At 41.2% G+C, this 21,596-nt stretch overlaps 1 protein-coding gene across 6 annotated transcripts in view; it reads right to left on the reverse strand.

Moving 5' to 3' along the window:
- The window catches only part of LOC136866170 (uncharacterized), a 1,405,624-nt gene that overhangs the window by 56,060 nt on the left and 1,327,968 nt on the right, over window positions 1-21,596 (reverse strand). For 2 of the 6 annotated variants that reach the window (XR_010859494.2, XM_067142900.2), the window contains exon 1: window positions 5,224-5,340. The exons of 3 other annotated variants lie outside the window; for them this stretch is intronic. The gene's annotated coding sequence lies outside the window, so the exon portion shown is untranslated. Of the gene's footprint in view, window positions 1-4,928; window positions 5,005-5,223; window positions 5,341-21,596 lie in introns of those variants that run through there. One more of the 6 variants, XM_067142905.2, reaches the window with a different exon arrangement.

Consider the following 21,596-nt stretch of genomic DNA (forward strand, 5'->3'; position numbering starts at 1 on the left):
CTTCCCACGCCATCTCTCCACTGACAGCTCGGAATATACCACTTAGTCGAGCAGCTCGTCTCCTTTCTCCCAAGTCTTCCCAGCCCAAACTTTGAAACAGTTTTGTAACGCTACTCTTTTATCATAAATCACCCATAACAAATCAGCTGCTTTTCTTTGGATTTTTTCCAGTTCTTGAATCAAGTTATCCTGGTGAGGGTCCCATACACTGGAACCATTCTCTAGTTGGGTCTTACCGGATACTTAAACTATATGCCCTCTCCTAATATAATAGTTATATTAAAATATTACCGGGCGAGTTGGCTGTGCGGTAAGGATCGCGCAGCTGTGAGCTTTCATCCGGGAGATAGTGAGTTCGAACCCCACTGTCGGCAGCCCTGAAGATGTTTTCCGTGGTTTCCCATTTTCACACCAGGTAAATGCTGGGGCTGTACCTTAATTAAGGCCACGGCCGATTTCTTCCCACTTCTAGGCCTTTCCTGTCCCATCGTCGCCATAAGACTTATCTGTGTCGGTGCGACGTAAAGCAAGTATAAAAAAAACAGAAACATATTAATATGTACTAATGGGAGGTCGTTAATGTCCGGATCAATGAACGTCACGGTTAATTAAAATAACCTAGGCACATGGTTAAGGTACATTACTTACTTAGGAACAAGACACGACACGTTATTGATACCTAATGCTCGTACGCATGTTGATACTGTGCGTCTATAGGAAATAAATAACTTTACTGAGGGCTACCTGGTGGTAAAAGCGTGCTCGGTTCACTCGGAAGAACGTGAGTTTTATTCCTCGTCAGGAAGTCGAAACGTTTAAGAAACGAGATTTTTATTCCGGAAGTGCATGTGGCATATGCATATCTCTGGGGGCAAAGGCAAACGGGCGTAGAGCTAACCACTCCACTCCACCAAGTGCCGAGATTGCGAACAGTGGACGTTTTATCATTCACCCCTCCAAGAGCCTCCATGACTTGTACGGAGATGACTGGCTTTTTACGTATCTTAATGAATGTTAAATAGTGTTATTATTTCAGTTTATTTTTTCAAATTTATCTTATAAAGTATAGATTAATGTTATGTTATGCAGTGTTATGTGTTAATATCAGATTACTTTCCCTATGAATCAAACAAAGCTAGTTTTTTAGACGATTTTAGGTGCAGTTTCGAAATGTACTTGATTTAATAGGAGAAAAATGGACAGCAAATAGTGCTCTCCGCCACGCTAGTAACAACAATTGCGTCGTATTCATTTTGGTTTCCGGAAGTGTTTTGTTTTCTCGAACGCCCAACCACTGCCTACTTCGCTTACGATTGTTTTCCAGGACCCAATTTCTCCCACAGGTCACAATACGATTGAGCAAGGGCTAATTCTGGTGATGAACTAAGGGTTATTATAGAGGCCACTAGCTTTTCTTGATGATCCTTCGTCAGTTCACTCTGCGCTTTCCCTGTATCCCAGACAACTTGAGGACAAATTGGGACGAATATTAATTTACAGAAAGAAGAATTAAGGATTGGAGTCATTTATAAATGTCGATAAATTTTCGATAAATTTCCAAGTTCTTTAAAAATCACTGAAGAAAGGACTAGGTAAACAACTTATAGGGAATCTGCCACTTGGGAGACAGCCCTAAATGCAGATCAATGACCACTGGTCCGACTCAGGATGTTTGATCGCTGGTCCCTGGGCTAGTTGAGGGCACTGAATACGCCATGAACGTCCAGGTTTGGAAAAGGCACGTGGTTTCATTTGATTGCCTTGGACAAATAAGAACGAGGAATCAATAATGGCTTCCATTCAGATTTCTGATTAACAAACTGCGCTATCGCACGAGTATAATGAAAACAGGAAACAATGCATTTTTAGTAACTCGTTAGGTGACGTGGTCGTGAATAGCCCAATGTTCCGCTCACTAACGATACTATTGCGCGAGTAATAGATGTATCGAGACCACGAGCTGTGGGCTTGTTTCAAGACGTAATGCGTGGATTTGCCTCCATAAACACTTTTGAAACGACGCTATTCACCCTTGACGGTCGTCCTCTGCTTTCCTCGTCTTGGAGACTCTGGTCCTCGGTTTGGCATTTATCAAACCAATGACGCACTATCTGTTCTGAAGTTGAGTGTTCATTCCATACCTTCACGGGACTCCGATGGCTTTCTCTCACCCTGTGTACAATTTCAAACTCGTGTAAAAAAAACCACACCTTTCCAATATGTTGCAGAGATCACAGTGTAAAAGGCCCTGTGGCACCCGCTGTTCTATGGGTTCAAGACTGGCTGTTATGGAGATTTACGACATATTTTACTCAGGGGCCGGCTCCGTAGTTTAAGGGAAACAAGCCTACTTCTCACGGGAAGGACCTTGGTCCGATTCACGTCCAGATCAGGCGTTTTTACCTGGATCCGAGTGGCGGTTCGAAGTACAATCAGTATACGTGATTAAAGTTGAGGAACTATCTGACGGTGAGGTAGCGGCTCCGGTATAGAAAGCCAAGAATAACGACTGAGAGGCTTCATGGCGCTGACCACGTGCCACCTCGTAATCTGCAAGCCTTTGGGATGACCAGCGGACGCTCGGTAGTCCAGGACCCATCAGGGATCTAGTGCCTTCATTTCTCTTTTATTATTCTCAATGCTCTCGGTCCCATAGTGTAGGTGGATTGTGTGTATTTTGGCCATTTGTTTCCGAACAGCCTTTCCTATCCCATCATCGCCATAAGACTGTGTCGGTGCGACGTAGAGCAAGTTGTAAGAAAAAGTAAAAAGAAAGAAAGAAATGACAAAATAATTTTGACAATTAGCCCCGACATTCCCTCAAATGTAATCTCTGTGGAACAGCGACAAAATCCTGGTCCCGATCACTTGGGTGTTTTCGGATACACTCGTCTCGCCAGTGATCCATTAGCTTCTGCCTTACCCCACCATAATTTAAAATCATATCGCATATTTCATGATTTGATAGAGGCATTTCGCTTATACTCAGAGCTCGCTGATACATTTGATGACTAAGATAATATCATAGGTGTTTATCACCGAATTTTAGTGAAAATATTTAGCTTTCTTCGTGGTCACACCGATATCATTTAAGACTGTTCTTGCTTATCGCGTCCTTGTAGACTGAACTTTCGAAATACACTGACCTCGAGGCAAGTGACAATGGCACAGGTGTTGACGTATCCATTGCCTATTGACTTCTCAAAAATATTGACTGAAGTTTTGAGATTTATGTTTCCCGACACTAGTTAGGAATAACATTTTTGAAGATGATTACTTAGAATATCTTCCACTGTCAATTCAAATAACGTACAGTATTTCAATTGCACTCTTTATAGTAAATATTACAAATGTAAAACAAATAAGAAATTATAAGGAAATATTGTTACCTTAGATCTGAAAGGGCATAACCGGCAAACGTTTTCTTTTTGACAAAAACATATCTTATGGCTAAAATAAGCGATATGTAATGTGTGACACGATGTGCAGGCTGCGATGAGAAGTACTGATGGGTGGCAGAGACTGACAGACGTATAGAAGGATGTTTATTATCAAAGAGGATTCTGCTCATCATACTCTGACTATTTCATTCATGGTAGTTTCACAGGCCCTAACTCAGTTTCTCTTCCCTTTCGATGCACTGAATCCTACACTTGTAGACTCAAAATTCCATAAATACGTCTCTTGGAAACGATTTGTTAGATGAAATGTCGTATGGCTTTCAGTGCCGGGATATCCCAGGACGGGTTCGGCTTGCCAGGTGCAGGTCTTTCTATTTGATTCCCGTAGGCGACCTGCGCGTCGTGATGAGGATGACATGATGATGAAGACAACACACACACACCCAGCCCCCGTGCCATTGGAATTAACCAATTAAGGTTAAAATCCCTGACCCGGCCGGGAATCGAACCCGGGACCCTCTGAACCGAAGGCCAGTACGCTGACCATTCAGCCAACGAGTCGGACATTTGTTAGCTGTAAAAAAATTAACCGTCATCAATTTGAGCTTCATTTATTAAAGGACATATTTATGAGCATTTTATTTTTCCAAAAGGATGTTTGGCACCAGTTTTTGCTATCTGTTTTACGTCGCACATACACAAACAGATCTTATGGTGAACCACGGGCCTTCAGCTGAGTCCTGGCATATCTTCCACTTTCCTGTACCAGGCTCCTTACTTTAATCTATCCTATTCGACCTCTCTTGGTCAACTCTTGTTCTTTTCCGACCTTGATGGTATTACAGCATTCCAGGCCTAGGGAGGCTTTCATTTTCATGCCCTTCAAGACCCTTGGCTTTCTTTTGCTGATACCTTCATTTTTTGAAGTGTCGGATCCCTGCCATTTTTCTCTCCGATTAGTGTTATATAGAGGATGGTTGCCCAGTTCTACTTCAACTTAAACAATCATCACCATCATAAAGTCCGCCTCCGTAGCGTAACGGTTAGTGTTATTAGCTGCCGTCCTGGGGCGCTCGGGTTCGATTCCCGGTACTGCCAGAACTTTACGAATGGCAGGAGGGCTGGTATGTGGTTGGAATGGTACATGCAGCTCACCTCCAATGGGGGTGTGCCTGAAAAGAGCTGCACCACCTCGGGATGAGGACACGAGTTTACTTTTTACCACCATAAAAGGAGGGATATGAAGGGGAAGTAGGTAACCTTGGCCTTAACTAAGGTAAAGTCTGGTGTGAAATGGGAAACAACGGAAAACAAAACAGTGAAGTTCGAACCTACTATCTCCTCAATGCAAAATCACCAAATACTACCTCATACAGGGGCCTCAGTAAATGCAGTATGTGTTGTTTTGCCCACAATTTCTCATTACTGAATTTATTAATTCACACATATATAATTATGATATCAGTGCCATTGTACAGATCATGATGATCAATGCATTAACACAAAAGGGAGAAGTTGAAAACTGACCTCGTGTTCCAAAAGCTGCTTTGTTTCTGGACTCAGCTCATGTATGATTTTTAGTCCAGACTTTGCTTTGCGTACTGTCTTGTTGACAACTGTCAGTGAAAATGATGTTATTAAATCGCATCTTTATGCTAATATTCGTACTTTTACTAAGGTCGCAAACTTGGCTATGGCAAGAAGTGGCCATGCAATAAGGAAGTTTCGAAACTGCGGATTACAAGACTTGTACCTGACTGCCTGCATCTTCACATTATGGCTAGTGAAGTGGAGTGCAGAATTACATGACTTGAGTACTTACCGTACTCCATGCAGACACAGGGGCGTGCAGTTGGCCTCCAGGTTACATCGTACACATTGCCACATCTCATGGGAATTCATGTGCTGTTTTCCTCTAACGTCTGTTGTCTCAACAAACTGCAGTGCACGCAGCTGTAGGAGCTCTGGTCGGAGTTAGGTGCTGTCAGTATGATGGTTTGTTCACGCCACATGCCTACTCCATCCTTCAGGTACTTCAAGGTTGTCTCGTGCCTCAGTCTGGTCTCATTGATCATACCTCGACTATATCAACTTGTACATAACTTCTTCGCTACCCACTACGCTGATTAGACATCTTACTTTTAAATCTGGCGTATACCACCTTCCCAGGCAAATCAACTTTCGAGGTTAGTAGTGTCTGCAGCAGGTGTTCTATTAGGTAGGGATTAGAGCGCTGCGTAACTCATTATGAAGATCATAGATTAAGGGGAACTGTGGTCAGTTTTGGTCAAAATTACAGAATTTTCGATTTTGGATCTTTTGTACGTTCAGACCTTCCTTTCCTTTGATTTTCCCCAAATCCATCTCTTCTTCTTATTCTACCAATTTTCCCGCATATGTGGAGTTATGGGTGCGAAATATATATAGCACTTGTGGATTTGGCCCTGTTTTACGACCGGATGACCTTCCTGACGCCAACCCTACATGGAGGGATATAAACACTATTGTGTGTTTCTGTGTTGGTTGGTAGTGTAGTGTGATGTCTGAATATGAAGAGTAAAGTGTAGGGACAAACGCAAACACCCAATCTGCGGGTCAGAAGAAGTGATCAGACGTGATTAAATTTTCCGACCCAGCCGGGAATCGAATCCGGAACCTTCTGAACCGAAGGCTTCAACGCTGACCACTCAACCAGGGAGTCGGGCCCAAATGCGTCTCTAAATCCTTGCAATTAACATGTAAACGTCCCACGACACTTCATACCACGCCCAACTGTTATGTTCATTCGAATGTTTTACTGCTTTTGTCAATTCAAATTGCTTGGGTGGGAATATTGTTTTTTTTACGTTGGTTGCACGTTCCAGCTACACGCTTTGAATTTGTTCTCTCTTTGATGCTTATGGTGTGAGGTTAGCATATAATCACAAATTCTGTTTTAATGGATCGATCGCAGAGGATATTCAACATTTAATCGAAAACACTCATGGGTCCTTCAATGGTATGGTTTTGAAAATAATACAAAAAAAGGAAAGGGAAAAATATGTTTGCTGCATATGAAACATTGTTATTAGGTAGGCTGTAGACAGTAAAATGCAGTTCGTGGATTTGGTGAAGGAAACGTTTGGACAATTTGAATACTTAGGAGGCTGGGCATTGAGGCGTGAGTCAATATATAAGGTACTGCACAGAACCGGAAGACGTTCGGAAAATGAAGGCAAAAGGAGAGGGAACTACTGAAAAAAAGGTCTAGGCAGCATGCTAGACGGTTGAAAAGGGGAAGGAAGGATGCATATAATGAGGCTTAACCAGTACATGAAGTAGGAATGGTCTGTGCTAGTACAATGCCACATAAAACTCTTAAGAGCCATTTGCTGGAAAACATTTTGAGATATACGCAACTTCTTCTCTGGAGCTATTTTAACCAGGACATTGGGATTTTCACAGCACATTAGGCAAAAATTAAAGCATGTATGGACATGTTTTTCATGCCTTCAGATTCTACGAAAGTGAATCTGTAAACCTACATATTGTAAAGAATGATAAACAAATTACAATAAAGGAAATAGGGTAATTAAAAAAATAGTAATCCAAAGCGTGTTAGCTAACAAACATGGTCAGTTCGCAATGCAAGATCTCGTCAGTATTCTAGACAAACTTTTTACTCCCCTGGTGAGGAAATTAACCATCTGGACTATCATCCTTACATCCCTGACCTGGCACCTATTTCTATATCTTCGGACCGTTAAAGAAGCACCTGGTTGGTGAGCGATTCAACGACGATATGGCCGATTAGCATACCGTCACGACGCGGCTTCACGGACTGGACACACACATGTTTTTATTGAGATAAGGTTTCGAGAAAAAGTACATAAATTTACCATATTTAACATTGTCAACATAGGAAATAGTCTTACGCCCGGGTATATCTGTAATATTCATTTATAGGAAGGGGAGTTAGGGATTGGAATAACTTACCAAGGAGATGTTCAATAAATTTCCAATGTCATTGAAATCATTTAAGAAAAGGCTAGGGAAACAAATAGGGAATCTGCCATCTGGGCGACTGCCCTAAATGCAGATCAGTATTGACTGAAAGGAGTATGGTATGCTTCAACCGAGTATGAATGATCCGGTCGAGTCTGCTTACATTCGGTTATTTCTATCTGTGTCAAATCTGTTCCTTCAGGTAATTCCTTTCTTGACCGTAGAATCGTACCACCACCACCACCACCACCACCACCACCACCATAGTCATAAGATAGAGTGTTTTATTTTATTTTATTTTAATAAGCTGCTTTACGTCCCACCGACACAGATAGAGCTTATGGCGACGATGTAATAGGAAAGGGATGGGAGTAGGAAGGAAGCGACCGTGGCTTCAACTAAGGTACATCTCCAGCGTTTGCCTGGTGTAAAAATGGGAAATCACGGAAAACCATCCTCAGGGCTGCAGACAGTGGGGTTCGAACCCACTATGTCCCGAACGTAAGCCGATAGCTATGTGATTCAAACCGCGCAGCCACTTGCTCGGTATTTTTGTTTCAGTTCCTATTACACTGGTCTTGTCTAAGCACCTGTTCCAATGGTACACAGAGGCATCGATGCCGGCAAGGAAGATATCTGTGTCCAGTTCGTGAAGCCACGTCGTGACGGTATGCTGATCGGATATATCGTCGTTGAATCGCTCACCAACCAGGTGCTTCTTTAACGGTCCGAAGATATAGAAATCACTAGGTGCCAGGTCAGGGCTGTAGGGAGGATGGTCTAGATGGTTGATTTCCTTACAAGAGGAGTAACGGTGAATGCTACCAGTGACTGTGACACTCTGGAGCGTTTGCGGGTAGCAATTAGCAGAAAACGATCTGAACTTCTCTCAGCAAGTGTCGCGTTGCTGCACAATGATCCTAGACCACATGTAGCTTGCAGAACGCGTGAATTTTTACGGCGCTTCCAGTGGCAGGTACTGGACCATCCTTCCTACAGCCCAGACGTGTCACCGAGTGATTTCTATCTCTTCGGATCGTTGAAAAAAGGAGCTGGGTAGTAAGCTATTCAACGACGAAACATCCATTTATCACGCCGTCATGACGTGACTTCAGGGAATAGACGCAAGTTTCTTCCATTATGGCACCGTCGGAACAAGTTCTTGGACAAGAATGGTGACTATGTGGAACAGTAATGCGTACTAGAGTGAATCCTTATATCTACCTGTAAAAATTAACTTTCTTCATGAGAGCTCTTGTCACCTCACTTTTTGAAGTTACATTGTTCTATCAGCCATTTGATCAACCGCCATAATTGATTCGTTGTCTAGTTTCCTTAATGCTCTTTATTGACTCATAACAGGCAGGTTATAGCACTTAATAAATTTGCGATTTTTACAGTGTCGTTCATGATAGTGTTTATAGCAGCAATAACCACGTGCATGTATCAAGTTTCGTCACTATTATTGCTTCAAGCAGAATTAAAGGCAGGTATATAAGGCGCTCAAGACAGTGGCAGAATCACCTCGTTGTGAACATCAACATGATCATGAGGTTCATCTGCTTCTTTCGGTTCTACTCACGAGAGGTAAGAAACGTATTCTCTTATAAATATATTTTTGCGCTTTTTCAATTTCATTAGAAGTTGATATTATTTCATATAGTGGCTGTTGCATCCGTCACTGTCGGGTTGACAACATGGGAACCATACTGTCTCCCAAGGGTTCAGAATTGTTAACTTCAGTGTTCGCAAGCAAACGATGACCATTTCTTGTTTGTTTGTTTGTTTGTTTGCTTGTCTGTGTTTGTTTCAACCCTCACTTCGGAAGATCGTTAGATCCCCAACAATTTCACCATCAGCAACGACAGAAATCCTAGACGTCACTGAAGAGGTGTACTAGGAAAAATTAGGAGAGGTTTAGTTTCCTGTTACTTTCCGCACTGAATCAAAAGATACTATTACGTATCAGTTTTCCAAGTCCACTCAAATGAACAACCAGCTGACCCTACGGTATTGGGTTTTCGTCCCTCTAACTACTTTTATGGTTTTCATAATCGATGAGGTGTCAAAATTGGACCCTCATGACTTTTTAAGCTCGAGTAGATCTATTGACACCGGACTGGCGTATTTGAACACCTTCAAATACTGTATTGAGCTGGGATCGAACCCGCCAAGTTGGGATGAGAAAGCTGTCTGATCCTTTCAGGCCGACTAGGTAGAGTGAACTATTGTGATGAGAACAGTGATTAGTTCTTCATTCGCGGCTCATGGTGGAAGTTTAACGTTTGCCTTAATCATTCTGTGAACTCTGATGTTAAGCTTTTCGTGAAATATAACTCAGAAGGATCATCATCTTATTCAGAAGCATTTGCTTTGCGTTTTACCCAGGGTAATGTATCCATCACTCTGCTATGGAGAAGATTTCCCACTGGCAGCCAATATTGCGAACTGGACACTATATGACACTTCCATTGATAACGGCATTATGTTCTCCCAACCTAGGTAAGAAATTGCTTACCTTTATGTATGGTCGTTAGGAATTACGCTTATTTATGACGTAGTCCGAGTGCAGTTTAGGGCCAAGTCTCTGTCCGGAAGTGAAAGTTTCGTTTCTGAATTTTTCTGGTTCCGGACGGTGAATGGAACTCACGTAATTCCAAGAAAACACATATTAAGGTCTGAACTAAGGTACACTCCAGAAACTTGCCTGGTATGAAATGAAAAATTCACTTAAATAGGGCAATAACATCTCCACATGTTATTGAAAATGAGAAATATCCTTTACAAGAGATAACTGCACCAATCTTTGTGTAATTTCCTTTTAAAGGGTAAAACATCTCCTCGAAGCTCCATTTAAACGGAAAAGGCAGCTTCAGTATCTTAAATGAAAAAACAAACAAACGGCATCTCCATTAATCTTCATGAAAGAAAAATCTCCACTAATCTTCACGAAAAGGGGAATAACATCTCCACTAATCTCCAAGAAAAGTGAGAAGGTACTTCCATTAACCTCTGTTAAAAGAGAAAGACATTTCCGCTAATCTCTTTAATTGGGTAAACTCCCTCCACTAAATTCCATTAACAGGAATATCTATTGAAAGAGAAAATTCTTTTCTACGACTATCCACTAAAAGGGAAAGACAGGTCCACTGTTCTCCATTAGAAGGGAAAAAGACAATTGGCATGACATTTGGCAAAAACTCACAGGACCAAAGTTGTAGATCACGCCAAATTGGACCAAGATCGGGCCATCTGTTTTGTGATACGACATACCGTTTAGCCAGCAAATACTCGAAGGGAAGTTCTGCACCGACATTAGCATTGTCTCCATATTTCGATATTTTTCGGGGGTAAAAAGTGAAAAATTAAACATTTTTGGAATTTTTTCGTCGATTACAGGCTAAATCCTGCATCGTTCAAATATTTTTGCATGGGTATGATGTTTGAATACGTAAGCACAGGCCCACGTTTGCCACATTCAAACAGTAGAATGACGCTTTTATTCATCTTGTGCCCTGCGCATACTCCGCATATTCCACAGGGGAATACCTTGACATGCTCCTCATTTATGGGGAAGCAAGACAAAACGCGTGCGAGGCACTACGCCTGTACCAGGGACGGTATCCTGACAGGCGACACCCGGCTGCTTCAATATTCCGCCGTGTTGAATTACGCCTAAAGGCAAGAGGCGTGATTTCCAACCAGCCACCAGTCCGCTATTGGTCCGTTACATCGAGTGAAACAGAAGAGGCCGTTTTGGAGGCAGCTCGTAATATTTCACACATCAGTACCAGGGCGAATGCACGACAGATGAACACCAGCCAGTCGTCCGTCTGGCGAATACTGCATGAACACAAATTTCACCCATACCATCTTGAGCTACATCAAGAGCTCCATGGGGGGATTTGGAATCTCAAATGAAGGTCTGTCGGTCGCTATCAGGCAAGCTGGACAAGGATGCACATCTTGTTCACGGACGAATCGCGCTTCCACAATAATGGGAACGTCAATAGCCACAACATGCACTATTGGAGTCCGAATAATCGTCACAGGGTGCGACAGGCGGCCCATCAAGTACGAAGGGGAGTGGATGTTTGGTGTGGAATCTTGGGGGATCGCCTGATTGGACTTATTTCTTTGAGGGCCATTGGACGGGCTCACGCTACCTACAATTTCTGCGTCAGGAACTCCGACTGCTGCTGGAGGATGTACCCTTGTACGATCGTTTGACGATGTGGTTGCAACAGGATGGAGTTCCACCACATTCGACTTTGCCCGTTCGTAACCACCTGAACGAGGAACAGCCAGGGAAATGGATAGGACGAGGAGGCCCTGTTTCTTGGCCCGCCAGGTCACCGGATTTAACGCCGTTAGACTTCTTCTTGTGGGGACATTTGAAGAACGTCGTTTACACTCAAGCGCCGGAACACCCCGATCAGCTCCGGCAAATCATCACGGACGGCCTGGAATGCTTCAGCGGGCAAGGCATTCTATTGGACACCGGGCCCGAATGTACATAAACCAAAACAGTCACCACATCGAGCATTTGCTGCGCTGAAACATTGTCAAGGCAGTTGTGTTCCTATTATTTCCAGTCTGTATGTGTCCGGCCTGCTAACTAATCGGCCCTTCTTAGGGCCACAAACCCATTCATTCACACACAATTTGCCTGCAAGCGCGTATTGAACTTACATTGCGTGCGGTACGTATTAAACAAATATTTCAAACATTTGTAATCTTCGCCCCGTACTCGAACCTCGCACGTGATATGCAAGCCCATTCCACCACGCCTTTATGAACCACACTACGTTTCCGTACGGCACACTAGGCAGCTTATATCAAGTATTAGGTTTACTGCGGTCACAATATCAATTTAGTTTTTCGCCGGCGTGCCAGGTTCATTTGATCTAGAAGGAACACGCATGTCTCCCAGTGTTTAATACGAGTATAACTAGGTTTGCCAGATTTCGGGATTGAAAATAAGGAACACTTTCATTTCCTTGTCATCATAGCGCTAAATTAAGGCACCATAGCCATGATTAAGAGAAGAGACCATGGTTATATTAACGAATAAATACCCGTACCAGTAATAATATAAGATTGTCAGCGTGAAATATGTAGGTACTTAATTTATTATAAACTAATAATGCGTCAGTCTTTACATTGAAATGAACATTTCACAAGTACTTGTCATTTGAAGATGCAATTTGTAACAGTTTCTTCTTTCGTAATCTGTTTACCCTCCAGGGTCAGTTTCTCCCTCGGACTCAGCGAGGGATCCCACCTCTACCGCCTCAAGGGCAGTGTCCTGGAGCGTGAGACTCTGGGTCTGGGGATACAACTGGGGAGGATGACCAGTACCTCGCCCAGGCGGCCTCGTCTGCTATGCTGAACAAGGGCCTTGGTGGGGGATGGGATGATTGGAGGGGATAGACAAGGAAGAGGGAAGTAAGCGGCCGTGGCCTTAACTTAGGTACCGTCCCGGCATTTGCCAGGAGGAGAAGTGGGAAACCACGGAAAACCACTTCCAGGATGGCTGAGGTGGGAATCGAACCCGCCTCTACTCAGTTGACCTCCCAAGGGTAAGTGGACCCCCTTCCGGCCGTCGTACCACTTTTCAAATTTCATGGCAGAGCCGGGAATCGAACCCGGACCTCCGGGGGTGGCAGCTAATCACACTAACCACTACACCACAGAGGCGAACTGTAACAGTTTCTTATTGAACAAAACTTTCTTGAGAAATTCTTTACAGTTCTCATCATAGTTAAAGTACACAAGAAGCTCATTTTTATTAAATCTACTGAGCATCTGTTTCTGCCATCTCTCTATTTTATTGCCATTACTGGAAATACTCTTTCAGTATATGCCCACTAGAATCGCTAGCACACTGTCAGAGACGCTGTTCTCAACTGTGATGACTGATCATTAGTCAGAAAACAGAATAGGGCCGATGACCTTCGATGTTAAGCCCCTTTAAACAACAAGCAGGCAGGATACAGAATATTTTGATCATAAGCGCGCTCTTTTTCGACACTATACTATTGTTTAAGTCGCGATATTTAAAAATACGGAACATTGGGCGTGCGGTTTAAAGGATGCACTGTACGCGGAAAACCGTATTGTCCGGGCAAAACCGTACATCCGGCAACACTAAGTATAACATTACGGCGTCCTGTCATCGTGAGGCTGTAAATACCAGATATCGGGTTGTGTTGTTTGAGTATACCGACAGGGCAGACGTTTTCAGGACGGAATTAAAATTGTGGGTTGCATAAAACTACATTGGATGGGGCGGCTGAACCACGCTGTTTATAGATCGTTCCAAACCAACTTGCTTTTTGATATATATATATATATATATATGGACACAAGTCCAGAAGCGCTTTATTCCCATGTTGGAACTCATTTTCTACAACTATACATAGTGCGTTAATCATAAGAACTATACACGAACAGGATATACAGTACCAGCATATCACATTGTTTTAAAATTTCATGTAAGAAAGAGTTTCATGTGGTATTCATACGTTATGCCGGTACGTTTTGTACCTGTTTTATTTTCATTATTAATGTACTATATAGAACTGTAGAAAATTAGTTCTAACATGGAAATAAAGCGTTTCCGGACCCATATCCATATAACATATTTTCTTCTTGTACGTTTGAGGAATGTGTCCTGAAAGTTTGGCCGTACCCTATTGTTACATTCTATACATATACCATAATTAGAAGCAAATATATATGATGTATACACGTTAGAGCTACTTAAAATCTATATAAATAAAGTTGTAGTCCGCTGTCTGTAATTTCTTTTGTTTTGCCAATTCTTCAGATATTTATGCCCCTTAAAACAACAAGCATCATCATTATCATCAAGATATTTATGCGTTTTAGGTTAACTCAAGACCGAATCGGTGGTTTTTACTTTTCGTGTCTGTTTGTCTGTTTGTCTGTCTGTCTGTCTGTTTGTCTGTTCCACCATCACGTCGAAACGGCTGGATAGATCTCAACCAAACTTCATATTTAGAGTATACTCATCCCGGGGAAGGTTTTGATATGCATATCATTTTGAAATCTTTGAACAGACGAGGGGTTTATAGGAAAACCAGAACGGTTTTCCTCCATTTTCTCTTATACTATTGATTTTCTGTAAACTCCGTGGACCGTACGTGAAACGCCTCTTCATTATAAACAACTTTCGTTATGTTCATAATTTACCTTACTCTTCACATGACGGAGAAATTTACTATTTTCTGCGGGCATCATGCTCTGCATTGAGTGACCGACAGACTGACAACGAACCTACAGGTCACCATGGCAACGTCTCTGACTGCTTGTCAGCAGGGAAGTAACGTATTGCCATTTTCCTCATCATGCTTTTAAATTTGTGGTTGTTCCTTGGGTAGAAGGCAAGAGAGGTTTCAATCGGCCTATCTGAGGGGTATTGGCGGAATATCGTTGGAGGTTATAACCGCCCTCGAATAGATTAAGTAGTAACACCATTGGTCATCTTCTTATCTGTTTACCTAAGAATCACTGCCCCTAAATGTCTCCTCTTTTACCGCTTTATTATATCCATAACTCACACCAACACAATTTATTGAAGGGCATTTGATTTTCCAATACATTCACTTGGCATTTACATATTTGTCGTTATCCGGCTGTCCTGAGTTATAATCCATTTTCTATTAATTTCATTTGTCTTAACTGTATTATTTTCTTCCTTAATTATTCCGTATGTACGCGAGTGCTAGAATCTACTGGATATATTTACACCAAACTTCATATTTAGAATCCACCTATCCTTGGGTTGGTCTTAGGGTAAATATTGTTTTAAAATCCCTGAACTGGTTGGGGGTTTGTACGAAACCGAAACCGCGATGTTGCACTCCCACAAAATATACACAACTAAACTTAATGGAAATCTGCCTGCCTTAATGGAAATTAATTTCTAAACCGTTTTTCTCATATGCATCATTTCGATACGAGGATTAATAAAGGAAGATATCATTAACGGACCGTTTTTCGGTACAAGTCCCATCGGACTACTCAAGAGTGTGTGGGTGTAAAGCGTATTTCTTACAACTTGAAAACTACTGAAGATATTCGAACCAAACTTTATATTTAGCATCCACCTGTACAAAGGTAGGTTTTAAAGGTCAATAACATTTCATGATCCCGAAATGGACTGGTGGTTTATACGGAACCGAAATGGTGATTTTACTCTTCCACAATATATACAGTACAAGACCAACCTGACTGGAAATCGACCAAACATGATGGAATTCCATCTCTAAAACTTTGTTTTCATGTGCATTTCTTCGTCAAGAGGATTAATAAGGGAGATATCATGAATGATCAGGTTTGCAGGTTAAGTCCAGCGGGCATAGCCCAAAAGGTGTTGTACGTGGAGCAGATTCCTTATCTATCCCTATAAATAAAATCGTAACGACTGTGTGCCTCTACCTTGACTATTTTGGCGAAATTTTCGCACAGCTACCCGTTTAAGGGGTAATAATGACCATCTGCATATTTTTTTGGTTTAGTTTCCTGAAAGTTCTAATTGTTACCATCCTCACCCCAAATCCAGATTGCGGCATAATCTGCCAGACGAAAAAGTAAATTGAAATTTGACAAAATTATACGTTTTAGTCTGTAACGGACGGAAAACTTCCAAGATCTTTAAATTTTTCCCTTTTTATCCCCGAAGAATATCGAAATATGGAGGCAATTTTTTTTTTGCTAGGGGCTTTACGTCGCACTGACACAGATAGGTCTTATGGCGACGATGGGATAGGAAAGGCCTAGGAGTTGGAAGGAAGCGGCCGTGGCCTTAATTAAGGTACAGCCCCAGCATTTGCCTGGTGTGAAAATGGGAAACCACGGACAACCATTTTCAGGGCTGCCGATAGTGGGATTCGAACCTACTATCTCCCAGATGCAAGCTCACAGCCGCGCGCCTCTACGCGCACGGCCAACTCGCCCGGTGAGGCAATTTTAATGATGGCGCAGACCTTCGGGAAGTCCTATTACATAACGGATTGCACAATCTCCGTTCAATTTGGAATGATCTACAACCTTGGTCTTATGACTTTTTGTTGTATCTGTATCCCTTTTACGTTTGATTTTTCTCTATTAATCGATGTTAAGTAAATTTGGACTTTTCACATACATAATTCATACTTTCAGTCACTTATAGGAAATATAGAATCATCAACCTCTTTCACGAAAATTGGCTCACCCTGTAGCAATATGAGCCAAATGCTATGTATATAGCTGTCATATAATTATCCGAAAAGTAATGCAATGTGAGATAATCTTACAAAATCTTTACCCTGTTCAACGTTTCTAACTCAGTCTGACCCAAGAATAGATATCATAGGACCAGTCATTTAGGCCACTAAATACGGCGTCTTATGGTACAATCCTTTGTCGATATGACGCACGTTTAGCAGCAGTTAATCTATAAATGAAAGTCTGCAATATTGTAAACACGCATATACTTTAGTATGTCGATCTATATATATATATTCACTAATGTCGATTTGTAGCGATCGAGAAAGGGTGTGTCTGCTATTGTAATCAGTACTCCCACCACCGACTTTGACTGGCAGTAGGAATGGGGTCCTTCTCCATTGTAATGAATAGTTCACTTCTCGATTTGACTTGCAGAAAGCAAGGGAGCATGCAGTTTTGTTTAAAACTCCCCTACCAGACTGTGTTTGGCACTAGACCAGGGTGCCCGCCATTATAAACAAATGTACCCATCTAAAATATGACTGGCATCAGGCATAGAGGCTTTGCTATTTTGATGGAATCTCACCAACTTGGTGTGACTGGCAGTAAGCTGCCTGGCAGTAGGAAAAGTGGCCTGACATTATAATGATAGCTGCACAACTCAATTTAAACTGATAGTAGGGTAGTTGCCTGCCATTATAACAGAAACTGTTATCTGTCTGGAAGTAGGAAAGGGGGCTGCCATTGTAACGAAAACTCCCCAAATCGATTGTGACCGCGCAGTAGGCAATGGGGCCTGCAATTATAATGTAAACTTGCCAACTCGATTGTGAATGGCAGTAGGCAAGTGAGTCTGCCGTTACCATCACAAATACGTAACAAACACTTTACACTGGAAACAACGTATGGGGACCTCCCCATGCTGTTTCTCGGATAACGCTAAGAGACGTGCAATTTTAAAACAATCTTATTTACTGCATGTACAGTATTTACTTCGATATTTGAATACAATGTAGAATACCGTAGCGAAGCACGGGTACATTTGCTAGTACTTATTTAAAACGTTTGTTCTTTCAACTATATGGACTTGCATTTGTAGTAGTGACGTTGGATGAGTTTAATACACACGGTAAGAATTCCTTAACCCATATCTGCCCAGTGCACACATTTGTGTGCATTATTGTTTTGAAAATATATTTTATATATGCTCAAGTATTGCTCAAATTGTGATGTCATCATGTCAGGTTGGTACCATTCAAAAGGCGGGAACCCATTGTTGTCTCAGCTCATGTTCTATATAACAACAATGCAGTTGTAAATAGTAGAGTCTTCTGTTGTCATGTCAGGTCCTAAATAGTAAGTAATTTATTCATATATTCTTGCTGTTTTCAATTAACAATGTTTGTGTTATATAATCTTGAGAGTCCTAACTCATATTCAGATATGCTATGTTATTGATATGTTCTAGTTATGAGGTGTTAATTCTTATAAGATTACTAGCGCACACATTTATGTGCAATGGGCATGGGAGGGATGCGTGTTTTTTTATATAAACTGTTTTAGTGTTTCATCGTGTTTTAGGTATTGTAAGTCTCTTACCACGGCAGAGGTGCTTCAAATTCTAGAAGATGATGATGCTTTGTTAGAAGCTGATATATTTATACAGCGCCCAGAAAATTATATGTTCAGCGATGAAGATAGTGATGATGAATACCAAGGAGGAAATGTAAATCATTTATGTGGAAATAATTTGCGTGGAGGAGCAAAGTTCGTTGGGAAGAGAGTAAATCAAGAAGGTCAAGTTGTGATAGAATGTGGCGGATTACATGACAGTGTAATTGATGACAAGGTAACTAATACAGCTGGTTTGCCACATTTGCTTTCTAGTTATGATGTAGTGGGTTCTAGCCAGAAACGAAGCAGAGGAGGGTTAAAATGGGAACATGCAGACCTAGCTGCTAAGACTGAACGTACCTGGGAATTGCCGAACTGGATACACCATGATAAAGAACCTGCAGATTTATTTGAAATATTCTTTGATGATGAGGTTATTTCATACATTGTAGACAGTACAATAGCTTATGCTCATCAATCCGGTAACATTTCTTTTTCACCAAGTACTGAAGAAATGAGGATATTTATAGCCATCCTATTTTTAACTGGTTATCTCATCGCTTCCCGTACAAGAATGTATTGGAAGACAGCAGAGGATACTCACCATTCGGGTATAGCACGAGCGATTTCAAGAAATCGTTTTGAGCAAATGTTTCGTTATTTTCACGTTTGCAACAATGCACATCTTGATCGCAATGATAAATTTGCAAAAATACGTCCTCTATGGTCCATGCTCAATGAAAGATGGCTGTCTGATTTTTCACAGGAAGCAAATCTGAGCATTGATGGGTCAATGTATCCATACTTCGGTCGCCATGGATGTAAACAACACACCCACGGTAAACCTATCAGGTTCGGATACAAGATATGGTGCATTTCAACAAGGCTGGGCTATATGGTACAAAGTGAACCATATCAGGGAGCGTCTACAGGAAATACCATTCCAGAATTAGGAGTTGGTGGGTCAGTAGTTTTGGATCTACTCAGTGAATTACCAGGAAAGTACAGTTTATATTTCGACAATTTTTTTACGTCCATAAAGCTGCTAGAGCACTTAAATGATCTGGGTCATGATGTGACAGGAACTATCCGTGCGAATCGAGTAGAAAATGCATCACTTCAAGAAACAAGTGCTGTAAAGAAACTTCCACGTGGATCATATGACCAAGTGACAGATAAAGAACGGAATATCACGCTTGTCAGATTCAACGACAACAATGTCGTTACAGTAGCTTCAACTAACTGCGGTGTCCATCCATTGGGAAAATCAAAAAGGTGGAGTAATTCAGCAAAGAAATACATTCATATCGACACTCCAGCACGTTTCGTAAAGCACAGTACTTTCATGGGTGGCGTCGACAGGGTTGACCAAAATGTTTCTTCGTATAGAATACATATAAGAAATGGTACTGGCCGCTTATTGCTTATCTCCTGAATGTCTCAATGAATAATGCCTGGCAAATCTACAGGTTTACAGCAAAAGGAAGACAAGAACCTCTAGATCTCCTTGCTTTCACAAGAAATGTTGTGAGGACATACCTGGCTAAGTATTATCTGCGCACTTTTTGCGATAGATTTGTGTACGGATTTGAGGAGTAAGGAGGGAGCTCTCCCGGTTCCGTTAGTACTGCCAACTAAATGGAAATGAAATCTGAATTGAATCGATAATATGATCGATCGATATGAATTTTCTAAATCTTTGTTATCTTAAGCCAACAACTGTGTCACAAACACATTATATAACATTTCTCGATGCGATTATTCATAGAGTGAATTCTATAATTTGGCTTTGCTGTGTAAATAATAACAGTACTAGTACGTAAAGTGTACGCTAGATGTCGCACAGCGATGCGTAAGCGATTCATAGTTTGTGTTTCAAAGGTTGCCAGTACGAATCTCGAAGATCGCCGAGGTCGACCGATTCAGCACTAGGGTGTAAATCAATCGCTAAAAAGTGCGCAGATAATACAAAACACTGCGTCATAGGGCTGAATGGTCACCTATTTCAGGGAAATGGAAGATTAGAACCGAAGTGCGTCTGTGTACAAATGTCCTTCATGTGCTGAAAACCAGTAGCAGTATCAAACGTTGTGGAGAATGTGGCAAAAATACTCGCAAGTACTGTGTGGTACGCAATGTAGGTTGCCATATTCATTGCTTTGTGACCTTTCATTCATAAATTCCCTTTCTGGCCAACTTTTGTGATGACAGTGTAGTATTATTTACTTGATACAGTGACTTTATCTTTCTCAGGCTAACATTTGTGATGACAGTGTAGTGTTATTTACTTGATATAGTGACTTTATCTTTCTCAGGCTAACATTTGTGATGACAATGTAGTATTATTTACTTGATATAGTGACTTTATCTTTCTCAGGCTAACATTTGTGATGACAGTGTAGTATTATTTACTTGATATAGTGACTTTATCTTTCTCAGGCTAACATTTGTGATGACAGTGTAGTATTATTTACTTGATATAGTGACTTTATCTTTCTCGGGATAACATTTATGATGACAGTGCAGTGTTATTTACTTAATATAGTGACTTTATCTTTCTCAGGCTAACATTTGTGATGACAGTGTAGTATTATTTACTTGATATAGTGACTTTATCTTTCTCAGGCTAACATTTGTGATGACAGTGCAGTGTTATTTACTTGATATAGTGACTTTATCTTTCTCAGGCTAACATTTGTGATGACAGTGCAGTGTTATTTACTTGATATAGTGACTTTATCTTTCTCAGGCTAACATTTGTGATGACAGTGTAGTGTTATTTACTTAATATAATGGATTTTATCGTTCTCAGGCCAACTATTTTAATATCAGTATTGATTTATTTAATTTCATTTATTAATTGATTTAGTGGAAGGGATTCTTTTGTGGTTCGCATCTAAATAATTGCATATAAATGGTAAAAATGTTATACTTCCAATCACAGAAAACCCCTACTCTCCCATGCCCACTGCACACAAATGTGTGCAATAATTTTTTCGCTTTCTTTTGTACTGTATGAAATAAAATTTAAAATAATCAATCAATCTATGGTTTTTACAACATTTTTAATAATATATTACGTCCTAGCTTAGAAATTAGAACAGAAATATCCTTGGGCAGAAATGGGCAGTAATGTTTAATTGTGAATGTCAGTGCCATAGATGAGTAGGAAAACTGAACCATAAAACTTTCAATAATGTAAAACAAATACGAAAATATGTATGCACAGTCCGAGTCCAAAACTACAACCCGTGACAGTAAAGTTCGGTGAATGAAGTCAGAACGGTCGATCCGGTAACACTGGCGACACACAACGCTGCACCTGCGCAGCAGCAGGTTTTGGCCACCTGCTCCCAACGT

The sequence above is a fragment of the Anabrus simplex genome, chromosome 3 (assembly GCF_040414725.1).
Source record: "Anabrus simplex isolate iqAnaSimp1 chromosome 3, ASM4041472v1, whole genome shotgun sequence".
NCBI classification, from domain to species: domain Eukaryota; kingdom Metazoa; phylum Arthropoda; class Insecta; order Orthoptera; family Tettigoniidae; genus Anabrus; species Anabrus simplex.